General features: G+C 43.0%; 1 protein-coding gene across 4 annotated transcripts in view; it reads right to left on the bottom strand.

The window, feature by feature from the left end:
* SLC37A1 (solute carrier family 37 member 1) overlaps positions 1-10,006 on the bottom strand; it is a 91,477-nt gene extending 81,471 nt beyond the window's left edge. For all 4 annotated transcript variants that reach the window (XM_054248918.2, XM_078358784.1, XM_078358788.1 and 1 more), the window contains exon 1: positions 9,876-10,006. The gene's annotated coding sequence lies outside the window, so the exon portion shown is untranslated. The remainder of the gene's footprint in view (positions 1-9,875) is intronic.
* Positions 10,007-12,811: the final 2,805 nt, after the last annotated feature.

The following is a 12,811-nucleotide window of genomic DNA, read 5'->3' as shown; positions in this document are numbered from 1 at the left end:
AGCTCTCCCTTCCCGGCGATAGCACAGTGTGGCTCCCACCTCTCTCCAGGGGTCTCCCCTGCCCTGGCCCTCACTCCTGATTCTGCTAGAGGCTAGTCCTCTCTCACCGCACCTGTGCAACAGCCTCCTCACTGCCAACTTCTACCGCGGGCAACCCACTCTTTAAGCTGCCTCAAATTGCCCTCCCAAAGCAAAAGCTGATCTTGTCATTCCTGATTTTAAAACTTTCAGGTCATCGCATCACCTACAGGAATGAGACCAAATTTCTCAGTAGCTAGATACAAGGTCTGAAGCAGTTTTGCAGCGGAATCTCTATTCATGCCAGCTTCCAGACTGCTCTTTACTTCCAAGATTGTGTGCTTTTTTACACTTGTGCGTTTCTGCCTTGGCCCTCCTGACCCCAGCTTTTCCAAGGAAGCTCAAACTTTGAGAGCCAGTGGAAATATTTCTCCGCTCTTGGGTCATCTCACAGCATTTCTGGGGCACTGTAAAGATCTCTTTGTCACATGGACCTCCCACAACGAACTGGTACCAGTTACTCATCAGTCTATCTCTTGGCCCCTGGGAGATGGGGTTGGAGGGATTCTTGTGTCCTGCCCTGGCTCAGAAGCACTGGTCACTGTTTTCTAACTGGGTGAATGAATGCAGCTTGACACAGTACCGGCGTCTCCTGAATGGTAATATTGGTGTGGCATGCTGGAGTAGGCCAGAAGGGATCTGGCATGGTGTATATATGTAAAGTATTTGCTGAAAATATTAATTTTTTTAATTTTATAAAGATTAGATATTGATCTTTTATAAAATATTAATCTCTTTATGTCAGTCTTTTATATTTGTAAGGAATATTTAAAAATGTATTAAAGAAGTTAGTAAATTTCTGTAAAATTTCCTAGTAAAACATTTCACATTTTGAAATGAAAACTTGTGATTGCTTCCCTGAGCATATCAGGTTTCACACTTGACAGCTGGTAATACAAGCTCAGGATCTATAGGGCACCTCTGCCGTCACATCAAGACAGTTCCCCCTTTCCCCACCCTTATTGATGTAAAACTGACAAATAAAAATTACGTATATTTATAGTGTATAGTGTGATGTTTTGATACATGAATACATTGTAGCATTATTCCCACAGTCAAGCTATTATATCCAGTCACTCCACATTATTATGTATTTTTTGGTGGTGAGAATATTTAAGACTATTCTTTTTGCAAATTTCCAGTACACAATATATTACTACTAACTATGGTTACCATGCTCATGTATTAGCTCTCCGGAACTTGCCCATGCTTCCTAAGTGAAACTTTGTACCTTTTGGCCAGCAACTCCCCGGTTCTCCCACGCTACTTCCCCGGTGACCATTATTATTACATGCTCTACTCTGAGTTCCAGTTTTCAGGTTCCACAAATAAGTGCGGTCCTGCACACTTTTCCTTTTTTGTTAGTTTGTTTGTTGGCTGGTTTGTTTTCAGACAGGGTCTTGCTCTGTCGCCCAGGCTGGAGTGCAGTGGTCAAGGCTCACTGCAGCCTTAACCTCCCAGGCCCAGGTGATCCTCCACCTCAGGCTCCTGAGTAGCTGAGCCTACAGGCCCAGGCCATCATGCCCAGCTAATTTTTTTAACTTTGTAGAGACAGGATCTTGATATGTTGCCAGGGCTGGTCTTGAACTCCCAGGCTCCCAAAGTGCTGGGATTACAGACTGAGGCACTATATTCGTTTGCCTGGCCTATATTCGTTTTTCTGTACCTGGCTTATTTCACTTAATGTCCTCCAGGCTCATCCATGTTGTTGCAAATGACAGGGTTTCCTTCCTTCCTTTTCAAGGCTGAATAGTGTAACATTGTGTACATGCAGATGCACACAGCACATTTTCTTTTCTTTTTCTTTTTCTTTTTTTTTTTTTTGAGACGGGAGTTTCGCTCTTGTTACCCAGGCTGGAGTGCAATGGCGCGATCTTGGCTCACCGCAAGCTTCGCCTCCTGGGTTCAGGCAATTCTCCTGCCTCAGCCTCCCTAGTAGCCGGGATTACAGGCACGCGCCACCATGCCCAGCTAATTTTTTGTATTTTTAGTAGAGATGGGGGTTCACCATGTTGACCAGGATGGTCTCGAGATCTCTTGACCTCGTGATCCACCTGCCTCGGCCTCCCAAAGTACTGGGTTTACAGGCTTGAGCCGCCGTGCCCGGCCCCATTTTCTTTGTAAACTTCCCTCTGGTACTGCTTTCGCTGCATCCCGTAAGTTTTGGTATGTTGTTTCCACTTTCATTTGTCTCAAGGAATTTTCTGATTTCTCTTTTGATATCTGCTTTGACCCCACTGATTGTTCAGGTGTGTGTGCAATTGGTGAATTTTCCTACTTTCCTCCAGTTACTGATTTCGAGTTCATACCATTGTGGTCAGAAAAGATACTTGATATGATTTTAATCTTCTTAAATTTGTTAGAACTTGTTTTGTGGCCTGACATATGATCTATCCTAGACGATGTTCTGCATACACTTAAAGTGTATTCAGCTGCTGGTGAAGGAATGTTCTGTGTACGTCTGTTAGGTCCATTTGCTCTAGAGTGTTGTTCAAGGTCACTGTTTCCTTATTCATCTTCTGTCTGGACAGTCCATTCACTGTTGAACTTGGGGTGCTGAAGTCCCCTGGCATTACTGTATTGCTATTTCTCCCTTGAGTTCTGTTAATCTTCTCTCTCTATATTTAGGTACTCTGGTGTTGGGTACATATATATTTATAATTGTTATATCCTCTTGATGAATTTATCTCTTTATCATTATATAGCGACTTTGTCTCTTACGAAATTGTTTGACTTAAAGTCTGTTTTGTCTGCTATAAGCACCGTTTTGCTCTTTATTTGGTTACCATTTGCATGGAGTATCTTTTCCCATGCCTTTACTTTCAGCCTACGTGCATCCTTAAAGCTAAGATGAGTCTTCTGCAGGCAGCACATAGTTAGATATTTTTTAAATATCTGTTCAGCCAGTTCTAATTTTTGATTCCATAATTTAATCCATTTACATTACTGTAATTATTGATAGATAAGGGCTTACCACTGCCATTTAAAAGGTTGCTTTCTGGCTGTTTGTAGTTCTCTGCTGCTTTCCTGCTCCCTGCTGCCTTCCTTTCTGATGTGATGATTGCTGCCATGGTTTGCTTTCCTTTCTCTTTACATTTGTGTTTCTACTACAGGTTTTTCTTTTGTGGTCACCATGATGCTGATATAAACATCTTATCACAGTCTATTTTAAACAAATAAAATCTTACTGTTAGCTGCCAACAGAAATCCTACACTTTAATTTCTCCTCCCACAGCATATTTGGTGTTACTGATATTGCAATTTACATTTTTTATGTATTGTATATCCATTAACAAATTATTATAGTTACAATTATTTTGAATACCTTTGTCTTTTAACTTTTACAGTAGAGTTAAAAGTGATTCACACACCACCACTGTAGTATTATTCTGAATTTGACTATAATTGTACCTTTACAGTGAGTTTTCTACTTTGACATGTTTTTATAATGTTAGCATGCTTTGATTTCAACCGGAATAACTCTTTTTAGCATGGCGTCTAGTGGGGATGAACTCCCAAAACTTTTGTCTGGGAAAGTCTTCATCACCCCACTTTCTCCTGGCCTTCAAGGCCTATGCTGAGAAATTCATTGACAGTCTTATGGGTTTTCCTATGTGTGACAAGTTGCTTTTCTCTTGCTGCTTTCAAAATTGCTTCTTTAAGTTTTGAGAATGATTATAATGTATCTTGGTGAAAATCTCTTTATCTTTAGGTTATTTGTGGCTCTTTGGGACTCATGGATCTGGACATTCATTTCCCATTTGGGAAGTTTCTGTCATTATTTATTTAAATAAGCTTTCTTCTTCCTTTTTTTTACTGCTCCTTCTAGGATTCCCATAATGCTCATCCTAGTTTGCCTGATTATCTCCCTAAGTTGAATAGGCTTTCTTCACTCTATTTCACCAAGAGCATGGTGTGTATGCCATCAACTTAAGGAGCACACATTCTCCCAGAGAAGCCAAGGCAAAGCCAATGACAGGCCTTGACTGACAGGGAACTGAGGCTTCCCTGAAGGGGGCCTTGAGGATACTGCGATTCAGAGCTCAAGAAAATACCTCATGCTTAGAAAGTATTAGAGCATTAAACACTATTAGAGAGAAAGAAAAGGGGAAATCAGAACCTGATTTGGGTGTTAGTCCATTTAGGTTGCAATAAAGGGATACCCAAGGCTGGGTAATTTATAAAGAAAAGAGGTTTATTTAGTTCATGGCCCTGCAGGCTGAACAAGAAGCATGGCACCGGCACCTACTTCGTGTGAGGGCCTCAGGAAGCACAGGCAGGCTGATGAGTTCTTGCTCTCTGGGTCCTTTATACATTTCACTTTTTCTATTGCATTACAAAACATGTCACATATGTGCGTGATTTAAAATAGTAACAGAAAATACCATGACACACATAGAGAAGTTTCTAGAACTAAACCCACACTTCGATGTCCAGTTTGCTGCCAGTTAGCTTGAAGAGGTTTTCAGGATTCAGGTGAAGAGAACAACCTAATAAAGCCAAGCTGCCTCTTCACTGCAGAGAGTTTTCCCAAGCTATCACCCCTATTCTATCTCCCAACACAGCCTTGGAACTGAGACCAAGGCCAAGATGAACCGAAATGACCCGTCCATCTCCCCATTTCTAGCCATCCTAAAGCCTGGTGTCCTTCTGGGACTCTCTTTAAATGTAATAATATAAAGAACTTCCGAAAAGAAAGTTGCACTATTTTGAACATACCAAGATAACTAAGTAATCAAAGAAATACACTGGCGAGTCACATTCTAAATGAAACAATCTTCACTTATCTTGTTTAACAAATACACGTTTTCACACTTCCATTCTTGTTCAATCGGGAAAGTCTTTCAGGGCCCCTGAACTGAGCCTCTGTCCCCAGGGTCACAGATAAACAGCACTGAGCTGTTCTGTACTACCCGGATGTGGCTGCCAGGGGCCCAGTCTGGTTCCTCCCGGTGCAGGGCCTTAGTGATCAGATAGCACGAAGCCAGTTCTGGGAAAACTGGCATTACCAGTCCAGTTTAAAACCTTTCTGGCTTTTCTCTTTGTAGAGGGAGAGAGAAGTGATTCAGTCAGCTCTTCTGATAACTATATCTGACCAACAACTATTTAGGGGCTTGTCCTAGCAACTAGATTCTTAAAAATGGGCTTGAGGAGAGAAAAAAGGTAATTCAAACAAGCAGGTATGTCAGTGCTCCAAGAGGAGGATCGATCGCAACAGCAACCAGAGCCGAGGAACTTCGGGTCATCACCCAGGAAGCATCAGTGAGTGAGATATTGAGAAAAAACATCTGAAACATCATTTCCTTCCTCCCTTCCTTCCTTCCTTCCTTCCTTCCTTCCTTCCTTCCTTCCTTCCTTTCCTTCTTCCCTTCCCTTCCCTTCTTTTCTTTTTTTGTGTGAAGTCCCTGAAGATTCTTTTCTTTTCTTTTTTCTTCCTTGCTGTTTGCCTGTCTGGCTTTGTTGCCAGGCTGGAGTGCAGTGGTGCCATCTCAGCTCACTGCAACCTCCGCCTCCCTGGTTCAAGTGATTCCCTGCCTCAGCCTCCCAAGTAGCTGGGATTATAGATGCATGCCACCACACCCTGCTAATTTTTTGTATTTTAGTAGAGATGGGGTTTTACCATGTTGGCCAAGATGGTCTCCATCTCCTGACCTCATGATCTGCCTGCCTCAGCCTCCCAAAGTGCTGAGATTGCAGGCATGAGCCTCTGCAGCTGGCTAAAACACTGTTTTCTTAAAAACAAAATGGAGGCTGGGTGCAGTGGCTCACACCTGCAATTCCAGCACTTTGGGAGGCTGAGGTGAGTTGATCTCTTGATCCCAGGAGTTCGAGCCTGGGCAACATGGCAAAACCCTGTCTCTACAGATAAAAAAAAACAAAAAAAAAAAAGTTAGCCGGACATGGTGGCAGGCACCTGTATTCCCAGGTACTCAGGAGGCTGAGGCTGGAGGATCACCTGAGCCTGGGAGATTGAGGCTGCAGTGAGCTGTGATCATGCCACTGCCCTCCAGCCTGGACAACAGAGCCAGACCCTGTGTCAGAAAAAAAAAAAGGAGTATAATTTCCTTAAGCAATACACTCTACCTTGTTCAATTTTGTATTAAACATTTTCTTTTTTAAAATGTTATTTTATTTTTTATTTGTTTTTTAGAGATGGGGTTTCAACTTGTTGGCCAGGCTGGTCTTGAACCCCTGACGCTTAAGTGATCTGCTCGCCTTGGCCTCCCAAAGTGCTGGGATTACAGGCTTGAGCCACCACGCCTGGCCTGTATTAAACATTTTCATTCATTCTCTTATCCAACATTTGTGACATAATAATTTTGGTATATCCTTAAGGTGAAATACTATTGTCTTTAAAAACACTTTGGAAAAAATTTTTGATGTGTTCACCATATAATGATATGTGATAATGTAAATGACAAATGGAATGATTTCAATTAAATAAACATACATATGCATTTTAAAGCCTGAAAGAATTCACGCCAAAATGGGAGTAGTTACTATCTTTGGGAAGTAAGATTATTGATTATCTTTGTTTTCTTCATTGTACTTTACTATATGCTCCCAATTTTCTAAATCATTCAGTAATATTTGATAATTTGAGCTATGTATCAAGTTCTGTGCCAGACTGTAGGGTGGAGGCCCTGGGAGGTGCTGAGGGAGCCTGACCTGAAACACAGGTACAGCTGTGTAGAGAGTGCATCAGAAGCACAACAGAGAGATGCTATGAAGGGGCTGGAAGCATAGAAACAGCATCCCAGGAAGGTTACATCTGGTAAGGTGCTGAAGTTGATGAGTCGTGGGCAGGTAGAGAAGCATGGGCATCACGTTTCAGAAAGAGAAAACAACATATACAGATATATGAAGGTGTTCTGCAAAAAAGTGATCCACATAATTGATAAGGGTCATCGTAGGCGAAGAGTAAGCATTTGGTGAGAAACGCTGATCTTCTCAAATAATCGCGGAAATAGTAATACAAACTAAAGCCACTATGAGACGCTGCCTTGTCCATCCATCAGATTAGCAAACGAGAAACCTGACTTACAGTAGGTGAGGGAGCAGTGAACCACACACTCTGTTTCGGTGAGAGTGGGGATAGGTCTGGCCATTCTCAGAGGCAATGCAGCAACATGTATTTAGGCTCAGCCATTTCTCAATTCTATAAAGCTGATTTCCAAAGAGTTGAATCTGAGATGTGGACAAAGAGCTATGCATTCAGATGTTCATATTGATTTTATTCACTCATTCATCTATTTACTTTGGGCAGGGGGTTCACAGGTGTTCACTGTATTACTTTGCTGGCATATGTGAATATATATTCTTTTGTATGCATCAAATATTAAATAATTAAAAGATTTAAAAATCTGAGCTAAATATACATGTTACATTTCTATGGCACTTCCAAATCATTTCATCCTCATTATCTTATTTGGTCATGACCTTCCTATAAGTTGGGCAGGGGGAACCTTATTCTGGGAAAATCATGGGCATGTGGTTCATTATGCCACCTCTTTCCTTGCTCCTTTTTTTTTTTAGAAAAGCGGATCCATTCTAAGACCCTGAAAAGTATAGCCCCACGTACTTTCTTCTAACCAGGAGTTGTGGTCTCCCACCACAACTCCTGCTTAGAGTGAAGTTATCTGCAGTATCAAAAATAGAACAAACCTCACATATCCACCAGTAGGAAAGAGTGACATCTACTTTGGAATGAAGGATTAACATGTAGCCAGAGGCATAACAGATCTGGTAATTTTTTTATTTTTTTTGAGACAGAGTTTTGCTCTTGTTGCCCAGGCTGGAGTGCAGTGGTGCGATCTCAACTGACTGCAACCTCTGCCTCCCGGGTTCAAGCACTTCTCCTGCCTCAGCCTCCCGAGTAGCTGGGATTACAGGAACCTGCCACCACGCCCAGCTAATTTTTTGTATTTTTAGTAGAGACGGGGTTTCACCATGTTGGCCAGGCTGGTCTTGAACTTCTGAGCTCAGGCAATCCACACACCTAGGCTTCCCAAAGTGCTGGCGTGAGCCACTGTGCCTGGCCCTGGTAATTTATTTTTAACAGTGTAGATTAATGTAGAATTTGCCTCCAAATCTGTCTGTAATTTCTTTCGCATTTCCTTGTAATCCCCTAGTATATGACCCAGAAGACACTTCGACGTAGTTAAGCAACCGATATCCTGAGAGAGCCCTTGGAAAATGGAGTCTGATTTAAGAATAAAAAAACAAGAAAAAGAAAAAAATTCATATCACTTTTTTCTCTTTTCCTAGTGCTGAATAAAGCCCAGCTCTGTTGCAAATATCTGACATTCAATTTGATGAACTGTGCTGGTTGAGCTCTTACTGTGTGCCAAGCACTGAGCTATGTCCGTGAGTTGCTACCCAACTTGAAATTCAAGTCTGTCCAATTTTTCTGACATCTCTTGTTTCCACACTGGTGTCCACTGGTATGTCCTACTGGTTATGATGCATCACTGAATAATCTCACTTCCTGGGTGACAAATAATTTACATTTCTCTCTTGACAACTGTGTTTCAGTAGCCTTCCACTGACCTCCATACCTCAGGTATGGGTGTGTGCATATCTGGCGTTTTCCTCCTTGATGGTTGCCAATTTTATAAGACATAATCCACAAACAGTTCAAATACCTACTTACACTTAAGAATCTACCTGTCGATATATCTCTAGAAGCTTCAGTATCTCCCCACTGTTATGTGTATTACTGCTAGTAAACATGAGCATTGAAACGAACCTGTTCATCACAGACTAACTTCTGATTGTAATCAGCAACTATCAGGCTGAATCATCCTTGGAAGTTGAATTCAACAACAACAAAAAAAACACTACTGAAAATGATTAAGATAAACTTGAATTAAAATTTCCCCCCAAACACACTGATAGAAAAAAGATGCTTAACCTATGACAAGATTAAAAACAGTACAATTAATAGTAATAGCTCCCATCCACTGAGTGCCACTGTGTGCTAGGCACCGTGCTACTCTCATTATGAATATCCGATTTTGAACTCACAACTACCCATTTTACAGATGAGTAGACTGACTTCAGAAAGAAGGATATGGAGCTAGGGCTCCAATCCGGGGTCTGTCCCTATCTCCTAAATGGCAATGGGTGATGCTATCAAATCTATTTTAAAAACTGTTTTTGATTCTACATGTAGATAGAACTTTTTCTATCTATACACCCTAATATGTTTGTTTATAAATACGCATATATACGAAATTGGTAAATTTACCATAGTGCAATTATTGTAATAAGCAATCCCGTCGTTCTATAGTAAAGACGAGACTGAACTCATTTTGTTGAAAGTCCCTGCTTTTTATCTGACAGTGAGGTGGAGGATGCGGTGAGCCGAGATCGCGCCATTGCACTCCAGCCTGAGAAACAAGAGCGAAACTCCGTCTCAAAAAAAAAAAATCTCTTTGCATTTTACTGAAGCCCCCCCGGTTCTTAAGGCCTTTTCTCCACACTGCCCAGGAGAGCTCAGAAGAGACACACTTAGGGGCTCCGTCGCCATGACAACTGCCAAGCGGCAGGGCCTCCAGCTGGGAGGTGGGCCTGGAAGGCTGTGGAGAATACCGAAGGCAGCCCCAGGGTGGTTTCAACAGTTTCCGGGGCCTGGGCCATCCTAGCAAGAGGCAGAAGGCACCATGACCAGCCCCGCTGCAGAGAGCAACCCCCGCCAGCCTGACACCGTTTGCTTCTTTCTGGAGGGGTTACTAGGTAAAAGGAAACGGATCTCTCCATTTTTACTTCAGAAGGACAAGAAGAGCATCTCTTACGGGGGAAACGACGTGCAGAGGAACGGTGGCCACTGCTGATCTCCACTCTCCCGAGGGCAAGGCCCTCGCTCCTCCCTGCAGAGCGGCACCTGCGCCAACTTCCCGCTTGGGTGGGAAGAGCCTCGGTGGATGATGGGAAAGTCCCGCGGGGCATAATGGGAAGCCCTCGCGGGGGATGATGGGAGACCCCTGCCAGAGGAGTCTGGGCAGCGCCTTTTGGTTTTTAAGCCGTGGAAGAGGATTTCCTCTCATTTTCCGGTGAGGAAAGGCCTCCGGATGATGTACTCATCTTTCTGCCTCTCATCTCCCCACGACTCCCACGCCCCAGGAAAGGAGGAAGGTGGGCTGGGGAAGCATTTTGAGGGCCTTCAGAATTGGAAAGCGCTGCTTCTGGCACCACCAAGCATTTCCGGGTCACTGTGGGGTCAGGGGTCAGGGATCCTGGGGCTCTGGCTTGATGAAGTCTTCCTGGGGCTTCGTGGGTGCGCAGAGAGGTGCCCAGCGCTCCGACTGCCTCCCGGCGGCTGTGGCTCTCGGCTGGGTCTGAACTGGGGAGCAGCTTCTTGCTGGAAGGAGGAATTTAGAATCCAGTCTAATTGCTGCAGGGGGTGCTGGGAGGCGCATCTTGTTGTTCATCCCTTCTTGCCGTTGGTGTCAATCATTTGAATAATTGACACCACAGTGTAGTGAAGTTACTGTAGACTGACTGAAAGATTTGGGAGGGAAGACCCTGACTAATTTGTATGGGATAGAAATCAAATTGTAAGCCTTAGTATTCAATAGCTGTAGCTAGATGTCTAGCTGCTAAAGATACGATCCAGAACAGGGTTTGTTAACCACGCGGTTTGCTTAAGCCACTCTCTGGTGTTTGCAATTCAAGGCACTTTGAACAGGTGGTCCTTTGCTTGGTAGGTGGTTTACAGTCACTGCCATAAAACTGTAGTTATCCCTTTAAATCACAGATCTGGGAGGCAGTACAGTGATGAGCATCAATTGCTCTTGGGTCAGATGGCTGGATTTGAATCCCACTGGCTGTATAATCTTGGGCAACGTTTTTTTTTTTTTTTTTTTTTTTGAGACAGTTTCACTTTGTTGCCCAGGCTGGAGTGCAGTGGCATGATCCCTGCTCACTGCAACCTCTGGGTTCAAGCAATTCTTGTACCTCAGGCTCCCTCGTAGCTGGGATTACAGGTGCCTGCCACCACATCTGGCTTATTTAGAGATGCGGTTTCACCATGTTGCCCAGGCTGGTCGGGAACTCCTGAGCTCAGGCAATCCAGGGGGCAATGATCTTAACTGTTGTCAACCAAAGTTAAGGCTGTTGAGGCAGAAATTGATGAAGGTTTATTGAAACCTGTATTTGAGGATGGAATGGGGAAGACACACCAACAAAGTTGGGTGTGTTCCTAAGTGTGTGACAAGTTGGCGTGCTTTTCTAAGAAAGTTGAGGAATGGTAAGGGGACTCCTCATATTAGAGTTGTCTTTTTTCACTGGGGGGACAATATAGAGGTTACAATCTCTGGTGACAGATGACAACATACAGGCTAAAATGTTTTATGCATATACACAAGGCCATCAGTGAAACGTCATGATTTAGAAACAAATCAGTATCCTTTTCAATGTCAGTCGTTTACATATTAGGACATCAAGAGTCTGAGGAACTCATGATAAGATTTGAGATTCACAGTAAGATTCTTTACTCAAGTACAGGATGTAAACCGTGAATTATAAGACCTTCTCCAGGCAGTTAAAATATAGTTTATTCTTTTAAGTATAGGGGTGTGTGACTTAACTCATGCCTGCCATGGCCTTAGGTCCTGTTTATAAGTTGGTGTCTTACTGCCGTAGAGTCCATTCTGTTCGACTTCTGATCTCTATTTTAACATTAATGCTGGTTAGTTGCTGCGTCTAAGCTGCAAAGGGGTATTAGTGAGGCGAGTCTGACCTCCCTTCCCATCATGGCTGAGAACTCAGTTTTTAGGGTTTCTGGAGCCCCCTTGGCCAAGAAGGGGTCCATTCAGTCGGCTGTGGTGGGGCTTAGGAGGTTATTTTTAGTTTATACCGTGCTATAACTCCCTTTCCTTAGGTGTACGATGGAGAAATGATAGTGAGGATTTAATAACTCATATAAAACCTTTAAAACAGTGCCCACACACAGTGTTAGAACTTAGTAAACAGTGGTAACTGTCATTGTTATGACAAATTTGAAAGTTGAGTTTCTGACATTTTTTATGTAAAAAACAAATATTTATTTGCATATACTTGATTATGTTACCATTCTAGAGTTCTAACATTTAAAATACTTTTGGCATTTTATTATAAAAATAAGACATGCTCAATTGTAGTAACTGGGAAACTGCCAATACTTAGAGCAGAAAATAATAATCATCGGTTATTCCCAACTCCCCACTATTCCCTGTAAGAAAAGCTGTTACATTTTCTTGTTTACAACATTTTTATTTTTGCAACTAAAAAACGACATAATTTTGGAATCTTGTGTGTTGCTTGTAACTTGTGTTTTAAGTAAGTGATGTATTTGGGCCTGATGATGGGTTATGATTGTAACCTTTCATATTAGCTTTGAGAAGAATCTCCAGGGGATGTGTGCACTGAAAGATCAGCAGCGTATTCACCGCGTGGATTTGGCTTCTGGCATTCTGCCAGCAAGACCAGATCCTATGGCTATTCAGTCACTCCTCCCCAGCTCCTGCAGCAACAACCAATAACACATCTTCGCAGTCTGGTATGGTGGCAGAGCAAATGGAGGGAGATGGTGAGGGACCTTGGGCAGGCGGAGTGCGTCAGGTGAAGCAGATTGCCAAGCCTGCACATGTATGTGCCTGTGCACCTGTGATTGCGTGGATGTGTGTGACGGTGAAGGGGAGCCAGGAGCGAGAGGAGAGGAGTGGAGATCCGTACGGGACACCTTAGGGGG

Source organism: Callithrix jacchus, chromosome 21 (assembly GCF_049354715.1).
Source record: "Callithrix jacchus isolate 240 chromosome 21, calJac240_pri, whole genome shotgun sequence".
Lineage (NCBI taxonomy): Eukaryota > Metazoa > Chordata > Mammalia > Primates > Cebidae > Callithrix > Callithrix jacchus.
The sequence above is the reverse complement of the archived record's forward strand: the minus strand, read 5'-3'. Positions and strand labels throughout refer to the sequence as shown.